The following is a 25,370-nucleotide window of genomic DNA, read 5'->3' as shown; positions in this document are numbered from 1 at the left end:
AAATGATGCTCAGTAGTGTGTGTGGCCTCCATGTGCCTGTATGATCTCCCTATAATGCCTGGGTATGCTCCTGATGAGGCGGTGGATAGTCTCCTGAGGGATCTCCTCCCAGACCTGGACTAAAGCATCCGCCAACTCCTGGACAGTGTGTGGTGCAATGTGATGTTGGTGGATGGTGCGAGACGTAATGTCCCAGATGTGTTCAATTGGATCCAGGTCTGGGGAACGGGCGGCCAGTCCATAGCTTCAATGCCTTCATCAGGAACTGCTGACACACTCCAGTCACATGAGGTCTGGCATTGTCCTGCATTAGGAGGAACCCAGGGCCAACCGGACCAGCATATGGTCTCACAAGGGGTCTGAGGATCTCATCTCGGTACTTAATGGCAGTCAGGCTGCCTCTGGCGAACACATGGAGGGCTGTGCGGCCTTCCAAAGAAATGCCACCCCACACCATTACTGGCCCACTGCCAAAGGGCCCCACCGGACTGTATTGTGGCGCATGAGACAGCTCACTATTTAGGGCACTGCACGGGTCCTGCGCTCCAGACTGGCATGGCTTTTGGCAGTTCTTGCCCTCGTCCAGTGATTGTACGGGGATCACTCTGGTCCCAGAGGAAGTTGTTTCAGTAATTGGCTGAATGTGCCTTCGTTCTGTGGATGGAGAGTTACAGGTTTCACCTTTGTGTCTGAGGATATCCCTTTACTTACAGCTAGCCGGATGGACTAAACTTTTATTTTCTTTTTTTGTTTTGCCTGTTGCTTCCTTTTCTGCTGCATTAAAAGCGCCTATATGGCTGAAGGGTCCTACATAAATAGCTATGGGCTGAGCCGTATCTATGTTATTGTGTCATGGGGGTACCACGCCAGAGAGTGATCTCCTCTATGTCAGGGGTCAGAAGATTGCAGCGTTTGGCTGCACGCATGCCTGCAATGGTTGGATCTGCTGTGCTTTCCAGTTTGCTGTGCAGATTTCCCTTGTTCGTTGGTTGCAAAGATTAAACCTTGCCGCTTGTCTCCTAGAGCTCTCCTTTGGAGTTCCCAGCTGTTCTGATTTCTCCACTTCCCTCCGGTATAAATACTCACCTCTTAGCTTGGGTTGTTGCCACTGATAGCGTGCTATACCTTGGAGTTGGTTTGGAGCTGTGAGCATGGAGAGAGAAGCCGTTTAGGAGTCGCCTGGAGGTTGCTGTTTTGGAGTTTGTCTGGTGTCTTGTTCTCCCTTTTTGGTGCCTTTCCCCACCTCTCCCGTTATTTACCCTCTTTAGTCTGGGTGCGCTGAGAGTGATGGCTGCTTTCTGTTGCCGTTGTCTCTTTCTCTTTGTGTCTGTATTATAGCGCAGGACACACTAGCCAGGGCTCTGCTTAGGGCGAGACAGGGATAGGAACGTGGTCACCGCACGGGGTGAAAGAACTTGTCCATCAGGGCTGGGCAGGGCAAGATTCATGGGTGCTCCTCTAATCTTTCACTGGTGGCTTCCCATCTGTCCCACTGTGCACTGCCTGGCTTCTTTGTGGAAAGTGACATATGGGCTGATGTCTCTTTTCAGGACTGTGTTTTATCTCCTTGTGACAGGGTCATTGGCACAGTGTATGAGGGGAGATAAGTGATTTGTACCATTTTGCCATCGTGTTCGTAGTTGAGTAACTCTAGATATGTTCTTGTACTTCTTTTATTGATGTTCTTTTACAACAGAGAAGAGCATGCACACAAAAATTGCGGAATTCATTCTAAATGATGGGATGCTTAATGTATGCTGTTTTTTTGTTGTTTTATAGTGTTTTCATAGCGAAAAACCACACAAAAAAAAAAAAACGCGAAAAATCAACAACGTGTGCACACAGCCTAAGAGAGTGAAAGGATGTTCAGCGCCCCCTAAAGATTATTTTGTAGTTATATTGTGCGATGTTAATGCATTTCTCATCTGTTGCATTCATTCATAGCTGCACTCTAATGAAAAAGGGTTATCAGTTGGTGGGACGCTCAGCAAGGGGCTTCAGCTTTGTAAGAGGCTGGAGAAGCCTAGTACATCAGAGTGCCTGTAGTTACAGCACAGGGTGCATCAGCCAGACAGAAAGGAAGTGCTATCATCCAGAAATCATATCATCAATCATCAAGAAAGAGGCAGAAATATCATACTGGCAGTGAGTACTGTGTAGAGGGGTGGCTGGAGAGGTCCAGACAGGACCATAGTATCAAAGCTGGAAAAGCCTGGACAGGACCATGGCATGAAAGCTGACTGGAGCTGGAGAAACACGAACAGGACCATAGTTGGAGAGCTGGAGAGGACCAGACAGGGCCATATTTCAGGAGCTGGAGAGGACCAGACAGGGCCATAGTTGGGGGGGCTAGAGTAGCCCATACAGGGTCATAGTTGTAAGGCTGGAGAGACCTGGACAGGGACACATTTGTGGAGCTGGAGAGAACCAGACAGCACCATAGTTGAGAAGCTGGAGAGGTTCGAACGGGGCCACAGTTGTAAGGCTGGAGAGACTTGGACAAGACCATAGTTGTCCAACTGCAGAGATCCAGCTGGACCATAATTGATGAGCTGGAGAGGCCAGAACGGGGACATAGATGAAGAGCTGAAGAGGCTAGGATGGGGCAATAGTTGGGGAGCTGGAGAGGCCCAGGTCGGGACCATAATTGATGACCTGGAGAGGCCTGAATAAGGTCATAGTTGGGGAGCTTGACAGGCCTGGACGGGGCCATAATTGGGAAGCTGGAGAGGCCTAGATGGGTCCATAACTGACGAGATGGAGAGGCCCAGACGGGAACATAGTTGAGAGGCTGTTGAGACCCAGACAAAGCCATAGCTGGGAAGCCCAGATGGGACCATAAATGATGAGCTGGAGAGACCCGAATGGGGTCATAGTTAGGGAGGTTGACAGGAACGGATGGCATTATTGTTTGGGGGAGCTGAAGAGACCCAGAGAGAACCATAGTTGGGAAGCTGGAGAGACTCAGACAGGGCCATAGTTCGGGGACTGGAAAGACCCAGAAGGGGCCATAGTTGGGGAGCTTGACCATAGTATGAAAGTTGGAGAGGCTCGGACTGGATCATAATTGACAAGCTAGAGAGGCCCAGACAGGGACATAGTTGGGAGGCTGGAGAGACACAGATGGGGCCATAGTTGATGAGCTGGAGGGGCTCAGACAGGACCATAGTCTGGAAGATGGAGAGGCTTGGGCTGGACCATAATTGACAAGCTGGAGACACCCAGATGGGGACCTACGTGGGAAGCTGCATAGGCTGAGACAGGAGCATAGTATGGAAACTGGAGAGTCCCGAACTGGACAATTGACAAGCTGGAGAGGCCTGGAAGGGGCCATAGTTGGGAGTCTGGAGAGGGCCAAGCATGGCAATAGTTAGGGATCTGGAGAGGCCCAGACGGGGCCATCGTTGGGGAGTTGCAGAGCCCCAGATGGAGCCATAGTTGGGAGGCTGGAGAGGCCTGGACAGGGCCATAGTTGGGAGTCTGGAGAGGGCCAAGCATGGCAATAGTTAGAGATCTGGAGAGGCCCAGACGGTGCCATCGATGGGGAGTTACAGAGGCCCAGATGGAAGCATAGTTGGGAGGCTGGATAGGCCTGGATGGGGCCATAGTTGGAATGCTGGAGAGGGCCAAACAGGGCCATAGTTAGGGAGCTGGAGAGGCCTGGACGGGGCCATAGTTTGGGAGCTTCAGAGACCCCGATGGGACTATAATTGGGGAGCTGGAGAGGCCTGTATAGTGCCATAGCTGTAATACTGGAGAGACACGGAGAGGACCATAATTGACGAGCTGGAGAGGCCCGAAAGGGGCCATAGGTAGGAGCTGGAGAGGCCTGAATCGGGCCAAAGTTGGAGAGCTGGACAGGCCCGGATGGGACATAATTGGTGAGCTGGAGAGGCCCAAATGGGACTATAGTTGGGGAATTGGAGAGATTCGGATGGGGCCATAGTTGGGGAACTGGAGAAGCCTGGATGGGACCATAGTTGTGATGCTAGACCCAGACGGGATATAATTGATGAGCTGGAGAGGCCCAAATGGGACCATAGTTGGGGAATTGGAGAGATTTGGATGGGGCCATAGTTGGGGAGCGGGAGAGACCCGGATGTGACCAAGCTGGGAAGCTGGACAGACCTGGACAAGACTATAGTTGGGAAGCAGGAGAGCCCCGGGCCAGAATATAGTATGGAAGCTGAAAAGGCCTGGACAAGATCACAGTTGAGGAGCTGTAGAGGCCTGGATGAGACCATAGTTGGGAGGCTGGAGAGGCTCAGACGGGGTCATATATGGGAAGTTGGAGATGTCCAGAACCTAGTTGGGAACCATGGTGAGGCAGAGTTGTTAGTGGTCCGTAGACTTACGCATCCTGGACAAGGTCTCCTGTACACATTGCAAAGTGGCAGCTGGACAGGTTGTGGATGGGAGGTATGTGTCCCCCAGGTGCCAAACCTTGGTGATGTAGGACCCGGAGAAGCAGGCTCCAACACATATAGTGCTGAGAGGTGTTTTTATGAGCCTTGATTATGGGTCTGGGTTAACCTCTTAGTGAATGAGCCAAATTTTTGAAATCTGACCAGTGTCACTTTATGTGGTAGCAACTCTGCAACGCTTCAATAAATCCCAGTGATTTTGAGACTGTTTTTTTCGTGACACATTATACTTTATGATAATGGTAAATTTAGGTCAATATGTTTTGTGTTTATTTATAAAAAAATATAAAAAATTTGAGAAAAATGTTAAAAAATTAGCAATTTTCAAACTTTGAATGATTATCCCTTTAGTCCAGATGGTCATACCACAGCAAACCATTAATAAATAACATTTCCCACAGGTCAGCATCATTTATAAAATGTTATTTTATTTTGTTAGCATTTTAGGAGGATTAAAAATGTAGCAGCAATTTTTCATTTTTTTCAAGGAAATTTACTAAATTTATTTTTTTTAGTGAACTATCCATGTTTGAAGTGACTTTAGGGGTCTCATATATTGGGAAACCCCCAAACGTGATACCATTTAAAAAACAGCACCCCCTGACATATTGAAAACTGCAGTCAGGTAGTTTATTAACCCTTCAGGTGCTTTACAGGAATTAATGCAAAGTGGCATGACAGAAATTAAAATGTGCATTTTTACCACCTAAATGCCTCTAACTTCTGAACAGGTTACAACAGCCGACAGACACTAAGGCTACTTTCACACTAGCGTCAGACTCGGCCCGTCGCAGTGCGTGGGGCCGAGGTTCCGACGCTAGCAGTGAAACAGAGGCACAACGGAGGCAGCGGATGCATTTCTCCGGCGCATCCGCTGCCCCATTGTGAGGTGTGGGGAGGTGGGGGCGGAGTTCCGGCCGCGCATGCGCGGTAGGAAAAAGCGGTCCGTCGGCAGCAAAAAACGTTACAAGGAACGTATTAAAAAAAACGCCAGTGTGAAAGTAGCCTAAGGCCACTATTTGGTCGTGAATTGCCATGGCAAACATCAGGACCACAAAATCAAGATCTGAGGGCACCAACTGGGATAAAGAGGAAGCCCTCACACTCTGTTAACCATTTATAATGATGTAGTCACTATTGACAGCAGCATCTAAGGGGTTAAACAGAGTTGGACGGTGCGAACTCTGAGGCTATGTGCACACGTTCAGGTTTTTTCGCGGTTTTTCGCGGTAAAAACGCTATAAAAACTCATTAAAAACGCATACATTATGCATTCTATCATTTAGAATGCATTCTGCATGTTATGTGCACATGGATGCTTTTTTTTTCTGCGAAAAAAACGCATGGCGGTAAAAAAATGAGCATGTTCATTATTTTTGCGGATTTTCTGCGTTTTTCCCGCAATTCTATGCATTTGGGAAAAAACCCACAATAACGCACAAAAAACGCGTGAAAATCGCGGTAAAAACGCATGCGGATTTCTGGCAGAAATGTCCGTTTTTTTGTCAGGAAAATTTCTGCAAGAAATCCTGATGTGTGCACATACCCTGATGGTGGCTGATGCAGCAAGTTGTCAGCTGTAGTGCACAACCGACAGGTGCTGGATTGTCACCTGTATGGGGAGGCTATCCTCTTATATCTCAGGTCAGTTAAAAGACGTATTGGCGGTCATTAAGGGGTTAACAGTCAGCTGAAAGAGCTTGGTGGGATCAGCTGCTCACTTGCCTCCAGTCCAGGTCTTCGGGTGGTCTCCCTTGGTCGGTGTGTTTCGCAGGTGAGTAGGCCTCGCATGTGGTGCTCAGACCCTGCTGGACACTGAGAGGAAAACACATTTCAATGGCTGAGCCTGTGTGTTATATGGACTTGTTATGTTCTACTTGGTTCTGTGATACCTTTGTATTCCTGGGAGAGGCTCTTTACTTTTTAACTCTGGCGGTTGCCAATGGTAACTGCCCCACAGGTAGGAAACCCTCTAAGGTAAAAAGGGAGGCCAAGGAAGGTGTTGCCCCCAGCCCATCCGGAATCTGGGAAGGTATGTCCTACAGCCGGGCAGGGTGACGAAAATGTGTGTCCCACTGTCTGTCAGAAGATTGTGAAAGGGGTACCCAGAGTCTGTCAGGGTGGTGGGGCGGTATGTCCCACGGAATGTCGGAGAAATAAGAAAATGTGATTTCCCCCCCCCAGAGAGACAAGCCTGTCCAGGCGCTGTCACCCACGGACAGAGAGCCCAGAATGCAGGAAATGTCCTGTCTTCTGAACCCTCATCATCAAGTGCGATAACAGGACCAGGCATGGACTGACCCAGAACAGGTCCCAGAGTGTACCTGTAAATGTGGGGCCTTAGCGTCACGTTGGGCTACCCCTAATCCGGAGTCCCAGGCCTATCGAAAGATGCTGGGTGCCCCCCAGAGAAGCCTATCTCTGGAGATGCGATTGGAGGAGTACTGAGAGGTCCTGCCTCTGTAGCGCAGTCCAAAAGGAGGAGACGTCAGGAGAATATGCATCATTTTCCATTGTCTGGGTTACACAACCAAACCTGACTTACTGCCCTTGCCCCTTTTTTTGCTTCTGTAAGGACCCAAAATCCTGCCTGCAGCTACAAACTGAGGATGAATCTATGCGCACTACTAATGGTGGTATGAGATAATAGATAGAAGAACCTGGCACTCAATGCTTTGTGAGAGGTTTGATTTTGTAGTACCAGCAAAACATTTCGGTCCCAAGTTCGGGACCTTCATCAGTTAGAGTACATACTTATGGGCTTTTTGGATAGAACCCAAAGGGAACTAAACTGCGTCTGTGTGCAGGGCGGTTACCTGGGTTTTAAAACCATAAAAGTAAATGCGCTTCTAGCTGCGTCCATGGTGTGTGCTCCTGGCCCAGACGCGGTGTGGAGATGGGGGCGCTCTTGTCTCCTGCAGGTACGGCCGCACCTCCAGGTGTCTCCTCTGTGGAGATGGGGGCGCTCTTGTCTCCTGCAGGTACGGCCGCACCTCCAGGTGCCTCCTGTGTGGAGATGGGGGCGCTCTTGTCTCCTGCAGGTACGGCCGCACCTCCAGGTGTCTCCTCTGTGGAGATGGGGGCGCTCTTGTCTACTGCAGGTACGGCCGCACCTCCAGGTGTCTCCTGTGTGGAGATGGGGGCGCTCTTGTCTCCTGCAGGTACGGCCGCACCTCCAGGTGCCTCCTGTGTGGAGATGGGGGCGCTCTTGTCTCCTGCAGGTACGGCCGCACCTCCAGGTGTCTCCTCTGTGGAGATGGGGGCGCTCTTGTCTCCTGCAGGTACGGCCGCACCTCCAGGTGTCTCCTCTGTGGAGATGGGGGCGCTCTTGTCTACTGCAGGTACGGCCGCACCTCCAGGTGTCTCCTCTGTGGAGATGGGGGCGCTCTTGTCTCCTGCAGGTACGGCCGCACCTCCAGGTGCCTCCTGTGTGGAGATGGGGGCGCTCTTGTCTCCTGCAGGTACGGCCGCACCTCCAGGTGTCTCCTGTGTGGAGATGGGGGCGCTCTTGTCTACTGCAGGTACGGCCGCACCTCCAGGTGCCTCCTGTGTGGAGATGGGGGCGCTCTTGTCTCCTGCAGGTACGGCCGCACCTCCAGGTGTCTCCTCTGTGGAGATGGGGGCGCTCTTGTCTCCTGCAGGTACGGCCGCACCTCCAGGTGTCTCCTCTGTGGAGATGGGGGCGCTCTTGTCTACTGCAGGTACGGCCGCACCTCCAGGTGTCTCCTCTGTGGAGATGGGGGCGCTCTTGTCTCCTGCAGGTACGGCCGCACCTCCAGGTGCCTCCTGTGTGGAGATGGGGGCGCTCTTGTCTCCTGCAGGTACGGCCGCACCTCCAGGTGTCTCCTGTGTGGAGATGGGGGCGCTCTTGTCTACTGCAGGTACGGCCGCACCTCCAGGTGCCTCCTGTGTGGAGATGGGGGCGCTCTTGTCTCCTGCAGGTACGGCCGCACCTCCAGGTGTCTCCTGTGTGGAGATGGGGGCGCTCTTGGCTCCTGCAGGTACGGCCGCACCTCCAGGTGTCTCCTGTGTGGAGATGGGGGTGCTCTTGTCTCCTGCAGGTACGGCCGCACCTCCAGGTGTCTCCTGTGTGGAGATGGGGGCGCTCTTGTCTCCTGCAGGTACGGCCGCACCTCCAGGTGCCTCCTGTGTGGAGATGGGGGCGCTCTTGGCTCCTGCAGGTACGGCCGCACCTCCAGGTGTCTCCTCTGTGGAGATGGGGGCGCTCTTGTCTCCTGCAGGTACGGCCGCACCTCCAGGTGCCTCCTGTGTGGAGATGGGGGCGCTCTTGGCTCCTGCAGGTACGGCCGCACCTCCAGGTGCCTCCTGTGTGGAGATGGGGGCGCTCTTGTCTCCTGCAGGTACGGCCGCACCTCCAGGTGCCTCCTGTGTGGAGATGGGGGCGCTCTTGGCTCCTGCAGGTACGGCCGCTCCTCCAGGTGTCTCCTGTGTGGAGATGGGGGCGCTCTTGTCTCCTGCAGGTACGGCCGCTCCTCCAGGTGTCTCCTGTGTGGAGATGGGGGCGCTCTTGTCTCCTGCAGGTACGGCCGCACCTCCAGGTGCCTCCTGTGTGGAGATGGGGGCGCTCTTGGCTCCTGCAGGTACGGCCGCACCTCCAGGTGTCTCCTGTGTGGAGATGGGGGCGCTCTTGTCTCCTGCAGGTACGGCTGCACCTCCAGGTGTCTCCTGTGTGGAGATGGGGGCGCTCTTGGCTCCTGCAGGTACGGCCGCACCTCCAGGTGTCTCCTGTGTGGAGATGGGGGCGCTCTTGTCTCCTGCAGGTACGGCCGCACCTCCAGGTGTCTCCTGTGTGGAGATGGGGGCGCTCTTGGCTCCTGCAGGTACGGCCGCACCTCCAGGTGTCTCCTGTGTGGAGATGGGGGCGCTCTTGGCTCCTGCAGGTACGGCCGCACCTCCAGGTGTCTCCTCTGTGGAGATGGGGGCGCTCTTGGCTCCTGCAGGTACGGCCGCACCTCCAGGTGTCTCCTCTGTGGAGATGGGGGCGCTCTTGGCTCCTGCAGGTACGGCCGCACCTCCAGGTGTCTCCTGTGTGGAGATGGGGGCGCTCTTGGCTCCTGCAGGTACGGCCGCACCTCCAGGTGTCTCCTGTGTGGAGATGGGGGCGCTCTTGGCTCCTGCAGGTACGGCCGCACCTCCAGGTGTCTCCTGTGTGGAGATGGGGGCGCTCTTGGCTCCTGCAGGTACGGCCGCACCTCCAGGTGTCTCCTCTGTGGAGATGGGGGCGCTCTTGGCTCCTGCAGGTACGGCCGCACCTCCAGGTGTCTCCTGTGTGGAGATGGGGGCGCTCTTGTCTCCTGCAGGTACGGCCGCACCTCCAGGTGTCTCCTGTGTGGAGATGGGGGCGCTCTTGTCTCCTGCAGGTACGGCCGCACCTCCAGGTGTCTCCTGTGTGGAGATGGGGGCGCTCTTGGCTCCTGCAGGTACGGCCGCACCTCCAGGTGTCTCCTCTGTGGAGATGGGGGCGCTCTTGTCTCCTGCAGGTACGGCCGCACCTCCAGGTGTCTCCTCTGTGGAGATGGGGGCGCTCTTGGCTCCTGCAGGTACGGCCGCACCTCCAGGTGTCTCCTCTGTGGAGATGGGGGCGCTCTTGGCTCCTGCAGGTACGGCCGCACCTCCAGGTGTCTCCTCTGTGGAGATGGGGGCGCTCTTGGCTCCTGCAGGTACGGCCGCACCTCCAGGTGTCTCCTGTGTGGAGATGGGGGCGCTCTTGGCTCCTGCAGGTACGGCCGCACCTCCAGGTGTCTCCTGTGTGGAGATGGGGGCGCTCTTGGCTCCTGCAGGTACGGCCGCACCTCCAGGTGTCTCCTCTGTGGAGATGGGGGCGCTCTTGGCTCCTGCAGGTACGGCCGCACCTCCAGGTGTCTCCTGTGTGGAGATGGGGGCGCTCTTGTCTCCTGCAGGTACGGCCGCACCTTCAGGTGTCTCCTGTGTGGAGATGGGGGCGCTCTTGTCTCCTGCAGGTACGGCCGCACCTCCAGGTGTCTCCTGTGTGGAGATGGGGGCGCTCTTGTCTCCTGCAGGTACGGCCGCACCTCCAGGTGTCTCCTGTGTGGAGATGGGGGCGCTCTTGTCTCCTGCAGGTACGGCCGCACCTCCAGGTGTCTCCTGTGTGGAGATGGGGGCGCTCTTGTCTCCTGCAGGTACGGCCGCACCTCCAGGTGTCTCCTCTGTGGAGATGGGGGCGCTCTTGGCTCCTGCAGGTACGGCCGCACCTCCAGGTGTCTCCTGTGTGGAGATGGGGGCGCTCTTGTCTCCTGCAGGTACGGCCGCACCTCCAGGTGTCTCCTCTGTGGAGATGGGGGCGCTCTTGTCTCCTGCAGGTACGGCCGCACCTCCAGGTGTCTCCTGTGTGGAGATGGGGGCGCTCTTGTCTCCTGCAGGTACGGCCGCACCTCCAGGTGTCTCCTGTGTGGAGATGGGGGCGCTCTTGTCTCCTGCAGGTACGGCCGCACCTCCAGGTGTCTCCTGTGTGGAGATGGGGGCGCTCTTGTCTCCTGCAGGTACGGCCGCACCTCCAGGTGTCTCCTGTGTGGAGATGGGGGCGCTCTTGGCTCCTGCAGGTACGGCCGCACCTCCAGGTGTCTCCTGTGTGGAGATGGGGGCGCTCTTGGCTCCTGCAGGTACGGCCGCACCTCCAGGTGTCTCCTGTGTGGAGATGGGGGCGCTCTTGGCTCCTGCAGGTACGGCCGCACCTCCAGGTGCCTCCTGTGTGGAGATGGGGGCGCTCTTGGCTCCTGCAGGTACGGCCGCACCTCCAGGTGTCTCCTGTGTGGAGATGGGGGCGCTCTTGGCTCCTGCAGGTACGGCCGCACCTCCAGGTGTCTCCTGTGTGGAGATGGGGGCGCTCTTGGCTCCTGCAGGTACGGCCGCACCTCCAGGTGTCTCCTGTGTGGAGATGGGGGCGCTCTTGGCTCCTGCAGGTACGGCCGCACCTCCAGGTGTCTCCTCTGTGGAGATGGGGGCGCTCTTGTCTCCTGCAGGTACGGCCGCACCTCCAGGTGTCTCCTGTGTGGAGATGGGGGCGCTCTTGGCTCCTGCAGGTACGGCCGCACCTCCAGGTGTCTCCTCTGTGGAGATGGGGGCGCTCTTGGCTCCTGCAGGTACGGCCGCACCTCCAGGTGTCTCCTGTGTGGAGATGGGGGCGCTCTTGTCTACTGCAGGTACGGCCGCACCTCCAGGTGTCTCCTCTGTGGAGATGGGGGCGCTCTTGGCTCCTGCAGGTACGGCCGCACCTCCAGGTGTCTCCTGTGTGGAGATGGGGGCGCTCTTGTCTCCTGCAGGTACGGCCGCACCTCCAGGTGTCTCCTGTGTGGAGATGGGGGCGCTCTTGGCTCCTGCAGGTACGGCCGCACCTCCTGCCCTTTGTGTTGTAAGTATCTCAGGGAATTCCAGGAATTTCTGACTCTGTGACTTTAATCTGCTGAGGGCCTGGAATGAATGAGATTCTTATGGACCCTGGAATTCCAGCCCCCCTGGCCTTGTCCTGACAGTTTACACGATCCCTTGCCTGCAGGTACATGTAGATCGGAGGATGATAAGGAGTCATGAATTCTATGGCTCAGGGCGAAGGTCTGCACAGGAGCTGACGGGACATGCAGCAATGACTGCAGGGAGTCTGAGCCGGCTGCTGCTTTTCTGCATCTCCAGGATTAGAGCTGGATTGTCCTCATGTGACATCTCCTCTGATGGCGCCGGATATAAGGTGCAGCGTCCATTCACTGCCAGCAAGCAGAGGGGTTAAAGAGTCAGGAGGCAATAATCGCGGTGTCAGTACAGAGCTGTCTCTGTACCCTGACGTTCCCCGGCAGTAAGTGGAGAGGGCCTAGGACTGAACCCTGAAGAACCCCAACAGAAAGAAGAGGGGGCCTAGAACTGAACCCTGAAGAACCCCAACAGTAAGAGGAGGGGGCCTAGGACTGAACCCTGAAGAACCCTGACAGTAAGAGGAGGTGGCCTTGGACTGAACACTGAAGAACCCTGACAGTAAGAGGAGGTGGCCTTGGACTGAACCCTGAGGATCCCCAACAGTAAGAAGAGGGGGCCTAGGACTGAACCCTGAAGAACCCCAACAGTAAGAGGAGGTGGCCTTGGACTGAACACTGAAGAACCCTGACAGTAAGAGGAGGTGGCCTTGGACTGAACCCTGAGGATCCCCAACAGTAAGAAGAGGGGGCCTAGGACTCAACACTGAGGTTCCCTGACAGTAAGAAGAGGGGGCCTAGAACTGAACCCTGAAGAACCCCAACAGTAAGAGGAGGTGGCCTAGGACTGAACCCTGAGGTTCCCCTACAGTAAGAGGAGGTGGCCTAGGACTGAATCCTGAAGAACCCCAACAGTAAGAGGAGGTGGCCTAGGACTGAACCCTGAGGATCCCCTACAGTAAGAGGAGGGGATCTAGGACTGAATCCTGAAGAACCCCGACAGTAAGAGGTGGCCTAGGACTGAACCCTGAGGTTCCCTGAGAGTAAGAAGAGGGGGCCTAGAACTGAACCCTGAAGAACCCCAACAGTAAGAGGAGGTGGCCTAGGACTGAACCCTGAGGTTCCCCTACAGTAAGAGGAGGTGGCCTAGGACTGAATCCTGAAGAACCCCAACAGTAAGAGGAGGTGGCCTAGGACTGAACCCAGAGGATCCCCTACAGTAAGAGGAGGGGATCTAGGACTGAATCCTGAAGAACCCCGACAGTAAGAGGCGGCCTAGGACTGAACCCTGAAGAACCCCGACAGTAAGAGGAGGTGGCCTAGGACTGAACCCTGAGGAACCCCAACAGTAAGAGGAGGAGAATTAGGACTGAGCCCCGAGGAACCCTGACAGTAAGAGGTGGCCTAGGACTGAGCCCTGAGGAACCCCAACAGTAAGAGTGGGGCACCGAGGACTGAACCCTGTGGATCCCCAACAGTAAGAGGAGGGGAATTAGGACTGAACCCTGAGGATCCCTGGCAGTAAGAGGAGGGGGCCTAGGACTGAATCCTGAGGATCCTCTACAGTAAGAGGAGGGGATCTAGGACTGAATCCTGAAGAACCCTGACAGTAAGAGGAGGTGGCCTAGGACTGAACCCTAAAGATCCCCTACAGTAAGAGGACAGGGCATAGGACTGAACCCTGAGGATCGCCAACAATAAGAGGGGACCTAGGACTGAACCAAGAGAATCCCTGGGAGTAAGAGGAGGTGGTATTGACCGCCAAGGAGAGGGATGAGGGGCAGTAGGGTCACCAGTGCAGGTTGTGGGGGGAGAAGCGATGAGCCGGTTGGTCTTCTCATCTGTGTCTTTTTGAGGGGCGTGGGATCAGCGATGTAGATTATCTGGTTACAGGGGTGCACCCCCTCCACATCTCCAGTGGTCTCAGTCTCTACTCCTCCCTCCCGTGAGGCCCCTGCTCGTCTCTGACAGTCAATATCACCGCAGATTGGACTTCCCCTGAGATTCCCGTGACGTTAGAGAATAATCGGGTGGATCTCTGTCTCAGCCTCAGTCTTATGAATGTCTTGAGCCACAGAAAAGATGAGCCTCGTGAATTTGCACCAATCATTCGCCGCCTCTTATTTCACATATTTTTATGAAATGGTGAAAGAAGAAAAGTCCCGAATGTTCGCAAAAAAGCAGCAAAATTTGCTTCATAAATCGCCTGGAGCTTAAAAGATAGTGCAGAGCTCGCCTTCATGTAAAGATCTCCTTCCTCACAGAGGACTGGACCAATCGGTCACTTTGGCCTCCATTCATCGTAGTTCTGGAGGGACCAAGGTGAGGACCTGACCAAGCCTAACGAACACCTCTCCCATGGCAGAACCAAGTGTCCTCGTACAGGCACCAAATGGAAAGATGGCAAGATTAGGGATGAGATCCTCCGGAGGAGACTGACTGGAGGTGACCATGCAGGTCCAACACGAGTATGCACTGGAAGTCGGCAGCACCGCCGCAGATGATCCCATGACCTTGCACACCCAGGGAGACTTCTGCTTCTGATCCACATTGTCAAACCCAACTGTCCCCCTGGAAGCATGGCTCTTGGAGATGTAGCCTCTTCTGCTTCCTCTGGGCTTATGGCTCCGCATACATGATGCCCAGCACACCAGCAGCTCATTAGCACTGGGACTGGCCCTCCTTCTGTGGCCGGCCAGATAACGAAGTCAATGCCTCTCTGCCCGGTGGAATTGTTGCACTTAGGAGGAATTTCCCTTCTGAGGTTTCGGAGGCTGCACCAGAATCCAGGCCCCACAGCGAGGATCAGCAGATCCCCTCTGATGGAGAACAAGACGGAGTGAGAACCTGGAGAAAGCAAAATGAAAGAGGCAACCGAGTACAGGGGACAGGACCCCTGTGTGATGTCCCATGTGTGCAGTGCTGGTCTATGTCCTCTCCATATTGTAAGGCTGCAGTAGCATCATACCCAGTGAAGAGGCAGTGACCCACAAAGTTCCAACACAAGTCTCTTTAATGTGTTTCCTCACAGCATTAAAGGGAACCTGTCACCTGAATTTGGCGGGACCGGTTTTCAGTCATATGGGCGGAGTTCTCAGGTGTTTGATTCGCCCTTTCCTTACCCGCTGGCTGCATGCTGGCCGCAATATTGCGCAGGCGTGTACTACGATCTTGCCTTGCGCAGGCGTGTACTACGGAGGACAGAGAATGAACTTCAATCCAATATTGCGGCCAGCATGCAGCAAGCGGGTAAGGAAAGGGTGAATCAAACACCTGAAAACTCCGCCCATATGACCGAAAACCGGTCCCGCCAAATTCAGGTGACAGGTTCCCTTTAAAGTCCAATTCACACAAATGCATATAACTTCAGTGTATATTATCAGTGTTCAGTTCACACCTGTTCATAGCAATACATATCACATGGCTTTAGATTTGCGGTCCCTAAACAGGCCAGACTTCCCTTGTCCAGTTTCCCTGGGCGACCGCACGCCATATTACAGTCTCCATACACACAGCCTCATATGTTGCAGACACTACATACGCCAGCCCCCCTCTGAATAGTTCCCGTGGGTGTCCTGCATCGCTGTATCACAGTCTCTTAGTCTCTTTCCTCACACAGCTGTACATAGTCCAGGATATCCTCCGGATAGCAGCCGGGCACCATATCCACCTGTTTGCAATCGTTACACATTCTAGTCCTCTTTCAGGCACTCGACATCCACCTTCGGGCACAGGACTGTCCACATCCGAGACCGGTACCATGGACGACTTGCATCGCTGTATACGCTGCGGGTTCCAGGCTATTCAGCTGCCCTGGGTGCTGGCTCCGCAGGCCTGTGCCTCCATGCACTCAGCCAGCGCTCTGCAGGCCTATGCTCTGCACACCAGCACACACCAGACTGACACTGACGTGCACCCGACACCTGACGCACCCATACCTCTTACTGCAGAGCTTTTAACACACACAAACCTGTGGCCTTCAGCCACATGGAAAACCTGGATCGGAAATCCGTGACTCCCATGCACACCTATGGACTTCATCCGTCTGCATGCACAACCTGGGGAGAAGACACAGCGACCCCTACCTGTGACATGAGTCACTGCCTCACACTGCAATCACAGCTACACCTGCGACTGCCATGCACACTTATGACCTTCATACGCCTCTGTGCGCATTCTGGGGAGCACAAACAGCGCCCCCCAGCTGTAACAGGGGTCACAGCCTCACAATATACAGTGCAGGTCTATGTCCTCTGTGCGCCCTGCAGGTCCATGTCCTCTGTGCGCCCTGCAGCTCCTTGTCCTCTGTGCGCCCTGCAGCTCCTTGTCCTCTGTGCGCGCTGCAGGTCCATGTCCTCTGTGCGCCCTGCAGGTCCATGTCCTCTGTGCGCCCTGCAGGTCCATGTCCTCTGTGCGCCCTGCAGGTCCATGTCCTCTGTGCGCCCTGCAGGTCCATGTCCTCTGTGCGCCCTGCAGGTCCATGTCCTCTGTGCGCCCTGCAGGTCCATGTCCTCTGTGCGCCCTGCAGGTCCATGTCCTCTGTGCGCCCTGCAGGTCCATGTCCTCTGTGCGCCCTGCAGGTCCATGTCCTCTGTGCGCCCTGCAGGTCCATGTCCTCTGTGCGCCCTGCAGGTCCATGTCCTCTGTGCGCCCTGCAGGTTCATGTCCTCTGTGCGCGCTGCAGGTCCATGTCCTCTGTGCGCCCTGCAGGTCCATGTCCTCTGTGCGCCCTGCAGGTCCATGTCCTCTGTGCGCCCTGCAGGTTCATGTCCTCTGTGCGCCCTGCAGGTTCATGTCCTCTGTGCGCCCTGCAGGTCCATGTCCTCTGTGCGCCCTGCAGGTTCATGTCCTCTGTGCGCCCTGCAGGTCCATGTCCTCTGTGCGCCCTGCAGGTTCATGTCCTCTGTGCGCCCTGCAGGTCCATGTCCTCTGTGCGCCCTGCAGGTTCATGTCCTCTGTGCGCCCTGCAGGTTCATGTCCTCTGTGCGCCCTGCAGGTCCATGTCCTCTGTGCGCCCTGCAGGTCCATGTCCTCTGTGCGCCCTGCAGGTCCATGTCCTCTGTGCGCCCTGCAGGTCCATGTCCTCTGTGCGCCCTGCAGGTTCATGTCCTCTGTGCGCCCTGCAGGTCCATGTCCTCTGTGCGCCCTGCAGGTCCATGTCCTCTGTGCGCCCTGCAGGTCCATGTCCTCTGTGCGCCCTGCAGGTCCATGTCCTCTGTGCGCCCTGCGGGTCCATGTTCTTCGATATTACTTGCGATTATTTATGAAAAAAACGGAAATATGGTAAAAAAAATTTAAATTTTGCAATTTTCAAACTTTGTACTTTTAGGCCCTTAAATCAGAGAGATATGTCACGAAAAATAGTTAATAAATAACATTTCCCACATGTCTACTTTACATCAGCACAATTTTGGAAACAAAATTTTTTTTGTTAGGGAGTTATAAGGGTTAAAAGTTGACCAGCAATTTCTCATTTTTACAACACCATTTTTTTTTTTAGGGACCACATCACATTTGAAGTCATTTTGAGGGGTCTATATGATAGAAAATAATGAAGTGTGACACCATTCTAAAAACTACACCCCTCAAGGTGCTGAAAACCACATTCAAGAAGTTTATTAACCCTTTACGTGCTTCACAGGAACTGAAACAATGTGGAAGGAAAAAATGAACATTTAACTTTTTTTTGCAAACATTTTAATTCAGAACCATTTTTTTATTTTCACAAGTGTAAAAACAGAAATGTAACCATAAATTTTGTTATGCAATTTCTCCTGAATACGCCAATACCCCATATGTGGGGGTAAACCACTTTTTGGGCGCACCGCAGAACTTAGAAGTGAAGGAGCGCCGTTTGACTTTTTCAATGCAGAATTGGCTGGAATTGAGATTGGACGCCATGTCACATTTAGAGAGCCCCTGATCTGCCTAAACAGTGGAAACTCCCCACAAGTGACACCATTTTGGAAACTAGACCCCTTAAGGAACTTATCTAGATGTGTGGCGAGCACTTTGAACCCACCAAGTGCTTCACAGAAGTTTATAACGTAGAGCCGTGAAAATAAAAAATCATTTTTGTGTAAACAAATGCGATCTTTTCGCCCACAAATTCTTATTTTCACAAGGGTAACAGGAGAAATTAGACCACAAAATATGTAGTGCAATTTCTCCTGAGTACGTCGATACCCAATATGTGGGGGTAAACCACTGTTAGGGCGCACCGCAGAGCTTGGAAGAGAAGGAGCGCCGTTTGACTTTTCAATGCAGAATTGGCTGGAATTGAGATCGGACGCCATGTCACGTTTAGAGAGTCCCTGATCTGCCTAAACAGTGGAAACCCCCCACAAGTGACCCCATTTTGGAATCTAGACCCCCCATGGAACATATCTAGATGTGTGGTGAGAACTTTGAATGCCCAAGTGCTTCACAGAAGTTTAGAATGCAGAGTCGTGAAAATAAAAATATTTTTTTTTCCACAAAAAGATATTGTAGCCCCCAAGTTTTTATTTTCACAAGGGTAACAGGAGAAATTGGACTGCAATAGTTGTTGTCCAATTTATCCCGAGTACACTGATGTGCCATATGTGGGGGTAAACCACTGTTTGGGCGCACGGCAGAGCTCGGAAGGGAAGGAGCGCCGTTTTGGAATGCAGACTTAGATAGAATGGTCTGTGGGCATTATGTTGCGATTGCAGAGCCCCTGATGTACCTAAACTGTAGTAACCCCCCACAAGTGACCCCGTTTTGGAAACTAGACCCCCCATGGAACTTATCTAGATGTGTGGTGAGAACTTTGAATGCCCAAGTGCTTCACAGAAGTTTAGAATGCAGAGTCGTGAAAATAAAATAAAAAAATTTTCCACAAAAAAAGATTTTGTAGCCCCCAAGTTTTTATTTTCACAAGGGTAACAGGAGAAATTGGACCCCAAAAGTTGTTGTCCAATTTATCCCGAGTACGCTGATGCCCCATAAGTGGGGGTAACCCACTGTTTGGGCGCACGGCAGAGCTCAGAAGGGAGGGAGCACCATTTGACTTTTTGAGCGCAAAATTGGCTGTCGTGTTTGGAGACCCCCTGATGTAACTAGACAGTGGAAACCCCCCAATTCTAGCTCCAACCCTAACCCCAACACACCCCTAACCCTAATCCCAACCCGATCCATAATCCTAATCACTAACCCTAACGATAATCACAACCCTTACCCCAAAACAACCCTAATGTCAACCCTAACCATAACCCTAATCAAAACCATAAATCCAACACACCCCTAATCCTAATCTCAACCCTAACCTCAAACCTAACCCTAATCCCAATACACCCCTAATCACAACCCTAACCTTAACCCTAATCCCAAACCTAACCCTAATCCCAAGCGTAACCCTAATGCCAACCCTAACCCTAATACCAACCCTAATCCAAACCCTAACCCTAATCCCAACTCTAACACTAACTTTAGCCCCATCCCTAACCCTAACTTTAGCCCCAACCCTAACCCTAGCCCTAAGGCTACTTTCACACTTGCGTCGTTTGGCATCCGTTGCAATCTGTCGTTTTGGACAAAAAACGGATCCTCCAAATGTGCCCGCAGGATGCGTTTTTTTGCCCATAGACTTGTATTGCCGACGGATCGTGACGGATGGCCACACGTCGCGTCCGTCGTGCACTGGATCAGTTGTGTTTTGGCGAACCATCGGCACAAAAAACCGTTCAATGTAACGTTTTTTTGTACATCGCGTCCGCCATTTCTGACCACGCATGCGTGGCCATAACTCCGCCCCCTCCTCCCCAGGACATACATTGGGCAGCGGATGCGTTGAAAAACTACATCCGCTGCCCACGTTGTGCACAATTTTCACAACGTGCGTCGGTATGTCGGGCCGATGCATTGCGACGGCCCCGTACTGACGTAAGTGTGAAAGAAGCCTAACCCTAAATTTAGCCCCAACCCTAACCCTAAATTTAACCCTAGCCCTAACCCTAGCCCTAACCCTAGCCCTAGCCCTAACCCTAGCCCTAACCCTAGCCCTAGCCCTAACCCTAGCCCTAACCCTAATTTTAGCCCCAACTGCTCTTCTCCTGCCGGCCGGCAGATGGCGAAAGATGGCGGGCGCACTGCGCATGCGCCCGCCATATTCTTTTGCCAAGAAGACGCCGGTGGCCAGGAGGAGCAGCAGGAGGACCCAGGGACACCGGTAAGTATAATAAGGTCCCCGAATCCCCCTATTTCTCTGTCCTCTGATGTGCGATCACATCAGAGGACAGAGAATTACTTTGCTTTTTTTTTTTTTGCGGTCGCCGGTAAACAGTTAATTACCGGCGATCGCAAAACAGGGGTCGGTAAACCCGACCCCGATCATGTTCTTTGGGGTCTCGGCTACCCCCAGCAGCCGAGACCCCAAAGATTCTCCCGGTGCCGGCTGGCGGGCGCACTGCGCATGCGCCCGCCATTTTGAAGATGGCGGCACCCATCGGGAGCCACGAGGAGCACCGGGGGAGACAGGTAAGTATCGGGGGGCTACCTGGGACCCCATTTCTCTGTCCTCTGATGTGCGATCACATCGGAGGACAGAGAAATTAAAAAGAAATCGCGTTTTTTTTTTTTTTTGCGATCGCCGGTAAACGGTTAATTACTGGCGATCGCAAATGCGGGGTCGGCAATAAACCCCCCCCCCGAATCATGTTCTCTGGGGTCTCGGCTACCCCCAGCAGCCGAGACCCTGGAGAAAATCCGACTCTGGGGGGCGCTATTTACTTTTTCCACAGCGCCGTTAATTAACGGCGCTGTGGTTTAAGTACCCTTAGCGGCCGCCGTTAAAAGGCGTATCGGCGGTCATTAAGGGGTTAAAATTGGTCACAAGACATCCAAATGGTATGACTACCAGGAATGATTTATTTTACATTTAGTAATGCAATTTTTGTTTTCCAGGTCTGTATTTTTTGATTTTTCTGATTTTTTTTTTTTGTCGTTCCAATACCAGTTGTATATTATCTAATCATTTGTACAGCATTGATTGGTTCTCTGCATGTATTTAATATTTAAAGGGAACCTGTCGCCCCCAAAATCGATGGTGAGGTAAGCCCACCGCCATCAGGGGGTATATATACAGCGTTCTGTAATGCATTCTGTAATGCTGTAGATAAGCCCCGATGTTACCTGAAAGAGAAGAAAAAGAGGTTATATTATACTCACCCAGGGGCGGTCTGGTCCGATGGGTGTCGCGGTCCGGAGCCTCCCATCTTCATTCGATGACGTCCTCTTCTGGTCTTCACACTGTGGCTCTGGCACAGGCGCACTGTGTCGGCAATGTTGAGGGCCGAGTAAAGTATTGCAGTGCGCAGGCGCTGGGCCTCACTGACCTTTCCGGCACCTGCGCATTACAGGTCCCATCATGTCTGTCCAGGCCGATTTCATGAGTTTTATTTATTTTTTAAAATTCTGTGGACGCATGGTGGAAAAGCAATGTCGGACTTTCATCTGTTCATTGTCGTAGATCTTTTATTTATTATTACTTTTGTCAGATTCAAGTTATTTCTGTGACCGTTGTGGGGTTTTCTGTTATTAAACGAGGGGCACCAACAATTCTGACCACGTGAATATGTCCTCTGTGCAGTCCAGGTCTATGTCTCTGTGTGCAGTGCCATCTCTCTGCGAGTCCGGACTTTCTGAGTCCTCATAATGGAGAAATGAGCACCAGGTCATACTGGCACAAAACACTGAGGTGGGACACCGGGGACTACGTGGTGACACCTGGGGGTGTACGGGGTGGCGGCTGGGGTGTACGGGGAGACGGCTGGGGGTGTACGGGGAGACGGCTGGGGGTGTACGGGGAGACGGCTGGGGGTGTACGGGGAGACGGCTGGGGGTGTACGGGGAGACGGCTGGGGGTGTACTGGGAGACGGCTGGGGGTGTACTGGGAGACGGCTGGGGGTGTACGGGGAGACGGCTGGGGGTGTACGGGGAGACGGCTGGGGGTGTACGGGGAGACGGCTGGGGGTGTACGGGGAGACGGCTGGGGGTGTACGGGGAGACGGCTGTGGGTGTACGGGGAGACGGCTGGGGGTGTACTGGGAGACGGCTGTGGGTGTACTGGGAGACGGCTGTGGGTGTACTGGGAGACGGCTGTGGGTGTACGGGGAGACGGCTGGGGTGTACTGGGAGACGGCTGTGGGTGTACTGGGAGACGGCTGTGGGTGTACGGGGAGACGGCTGGGGGTGTGCGGGGAGACGGCTGGGGGTGTACTGGGAGACGGCTGTGGGTGTACTGGGAGACGGCTGTGGGTGTACGGGGAGACGGCTGGGGTGTACTGGGAGACGGCTGTGGGTGTACTGGGAGACGGCTGTGGGTGTACGGGGAGACGGCTGTGGGTGTACGGGGAGACGGCTGGGGGTGTACGGGGAGACGGCTGGGGGTGTACGGGGAGACGGCTGGGGGTGTGCGGGGAGACGGCTGGGGGTGTGCGGGGTGGCGGCTGTGGGTGTACTGGGAGACGGCTGTGGGTGTACGGGGAGACGGCTGGGGGTGTACGGGGAGACGGCTGGGGGTGTGCGGGGAGACGGCTGGGGGTGTGCGGGGAGACGGCTGGGGGTGTGCGGGGAGACGGCTGGGGGTGTGCGGGGTGGCGGCTGTGGGTGTGCGGGGAGATGGCTGGGGTGTACGGAGTGACACTCTGGTGCACTTCATGACGCACCTGTGGTTTTGCAGGGTTACGGTGGGATCTAACACCCTATTTCTGAGGATACACGGTGAGGACCGTGTCTATGGCCGGGTGTTTGGCAGCGGCGCCTCCCCCTCCCCCAGTGCCAGGCTGCAGGCCATCATGTGTAGGTCGGGTTCTGGCATTTTGCTGCCTTCTCCCATCAATGGCGGAGCTTTGTTCTGCTCGGCGCGGGGTCGCTGCGCTGTGGGCGTCGCACTGCCAAATTACAGACTCAACTATTTCCTAAATGTACAGGCATGGAGGATGCACATTAACCCCTTGTATTCTGGAGTCGGGGGTGGGGACACATTAAAGGGTTATTTACTGACACACTGACCACATGGTGGAAGCGCAGCCACTCTGAGGAAGCAACCGGTCTACTCATCCTGAGCTACTGGGTTCATGAGTGGAATGCCAGAAGTGCAGTGGAGACTGACACCACATCCTGCAGCTCCATAACAACTGTCCTAGGAAAAGCAGGTGTGTATAGTCTCAGTGGAGGAGACAAGATCCATCTACACCGCACTGACCGTCCTGAAGGTGTCTGCACCGCGCTGACCGTCCTGCACTGCAGGCGTCTGCACCGCGCTGATCGTCCTGCACTGCAGGCGTCTGCACCGCGCTGACCGTCCTGCACTGCAGGCGTCCCACCGCGCTGACCGTCCTGCACTGCAGGCGTCTGCACCGCGCTGACCGTCCTGCACTGCAGGTGTCTGCACCGCGCTGACGGTCCTGCACTGCAGGCGTCTGCACCGCGCTGACGGTCCTGCACTGCAGGCGTCTGCACCGTCATCAGACACTGTGGTGCTGATTGTTACTGTCTAGTAATCAGAGTTACGTATCACTGCAGGCTATATCCCACATAGCACTATGGAGACTACACAGAACTATGCAGATGTATCATGTGACCTTCCATTGTGTTATTGTCACCAGATGTCTGCGACAGAGAGAAGCCAGAAGACCGCGGCGTCTGATTTCTCCTACTCCTGCACTGATTTGAAGCACTTCACCTTCATATTAAATGGTGCAGGTTTCTTCTAGCAGTGCAGGGGTTAATCTGCTCAGCTGAAAGCTCCTGGAAGCTTTCCTGCATTAAGGCTCTCAGCTGTTCACTGTTAGCCACTCCCATCCCCTATATAATCTGGGTCCTGACTAGCACTCATTGTCAGATTAGCTTATGCTGCATGGCTGGAGATGTTGGTGGTTAATATTTGAGAAGGTGTTTGGTGGATTTGTCTGTGACTGTTGCTTGGTTTTGAGTGTGTAATAATTCCCTTTCTTCTCCTACTTTGGTTTAACCCCATCCTTCACTCCCCGGTGCATTCCTCTATTACAGTATATGTATGAGTTTATTTGTATGTTTAGTATTTTCCGTTATCCCTGTTTGTATGACCTTGTTAGTCTGGTTGTTGTATTACGGTACACTACTACTCCTCTCTTCCCTGCTTGGGGGAAGGGTACAGACTGAGGGCGGATTTAGGGGCTAAGGCAAGGTACGTGGCCCTGGCATCTTCACCATCAGAAGTAACCTGGGGAACAGGGTGAGCTAAGGAGTCACTAGGGACAGGGAAGGAGCCCTTTGTCCAGGGTAACCTGACAACAGAGTCGTGACATTGGCTCTGACTGAAACTGTTTTTTGATCCATTATTGATCCTATTGCTGCTCTGACAGTGGGGCGGGTTTATCTTAATCAATGTTAAGTTCCTTCAGGTCCAGCCAGGGCCTCAAACCACTCCACCACCCCCATGAGAGGGGTATTTTACTCAAGTTGCCCGAGGGTTACATCTTCAGGTAACTGTTATGTTCTAGAGGGTATGCCATCTCCTGTGGTTCTTGGACTTCCTTGGCTCACTTTGCATAATCGTGGTAGATTGGCGGAAGTGGTAAAGTGGAGTGAGTATTGTCAAGGACACTGCTTTGGAACCTGGTTGGCTGGGGTGGATACCCAGTCTGTGCCAAAATACCTGTCTGACTTTTGTGACATGTTCTCGGAGCAGGGGTGCCAAGAACTTCATCCCCATCGTCCTTATGATTGGGCCATTAATCATGTTCCTGGGCTGTAGTTGCCAAAGAGCAGACTGTATAATATCTCTGGTACAGAGAAGCCGACCATGAAGGACTATTTTGCTTAGATTTTGGCAAAGAGTAATATCAGACCATCCTCATCCCCCATTGCTGCGGGGTTTTTCTTTGTTAAGAAGAAAGATGGGGGTTACGCTCTTGCCTAGATTTCCGGAAACTGAATCAGATCACGGTTCGGGATCCATATCCGCTCCGTGTCATCCCGGACCTCTTTAATCAGATTGAAGGAGCAAAATGGCTTTCAAAACTGGACCTCAGGATGACGTATAATGTAATTTGCATTAAAGAGGGGGATGAGTGGAAAACTGCTTTCAATACGCCTGAGGGACACTGAGAATCTGGTGATGCATTTTGGGTTGACAAATGCGCCCGCCGTCTTTCAGCACTTTATCACTGACGCCTTTAGTCACCTGGTAGGCAGTTTCATAGTTATCTATCTGGATGACATATTAATTTATTCACCTGACCTTGAGTCACACCAGGTACATGTCAGGCAGGTCTTACAGATACTCAGATACAATAAATTAGTTGTCAAACCTGAGAAGTGTATATTCTTGGTTGAGGAGATCCCTTTCCTTGGATGTGTTATCGTCCACTGATGTTCGCATGGATCCGGCGAAAGTCCGGGTGGTATTGGATTGGGATCGTCTTGAGAATTTGATGGCGTTTCAAAGATTTTTGGATTTCGCCAACTACTACCATAAGTTTATTAAAAATGTTTCAG

The sequence above is a fragment of the Ranitomeya imitator genome, chromosome 10 (genome assembly GCF_032444005.1).
Source record: "Ranitomeya imitator isolate aRanImi1 chromosome 10, aRanImi1.pri, whole genome shotgun sequence".
Lineage (NCBI taxonomy): Eukaryota > Metazoa > Chordata > Amphibia > Anura > Dendrobatidae > Ranitomeya > Ranitomeya imitator.
Note: the sequence above shows the minus strand (reverse complement) of the source record.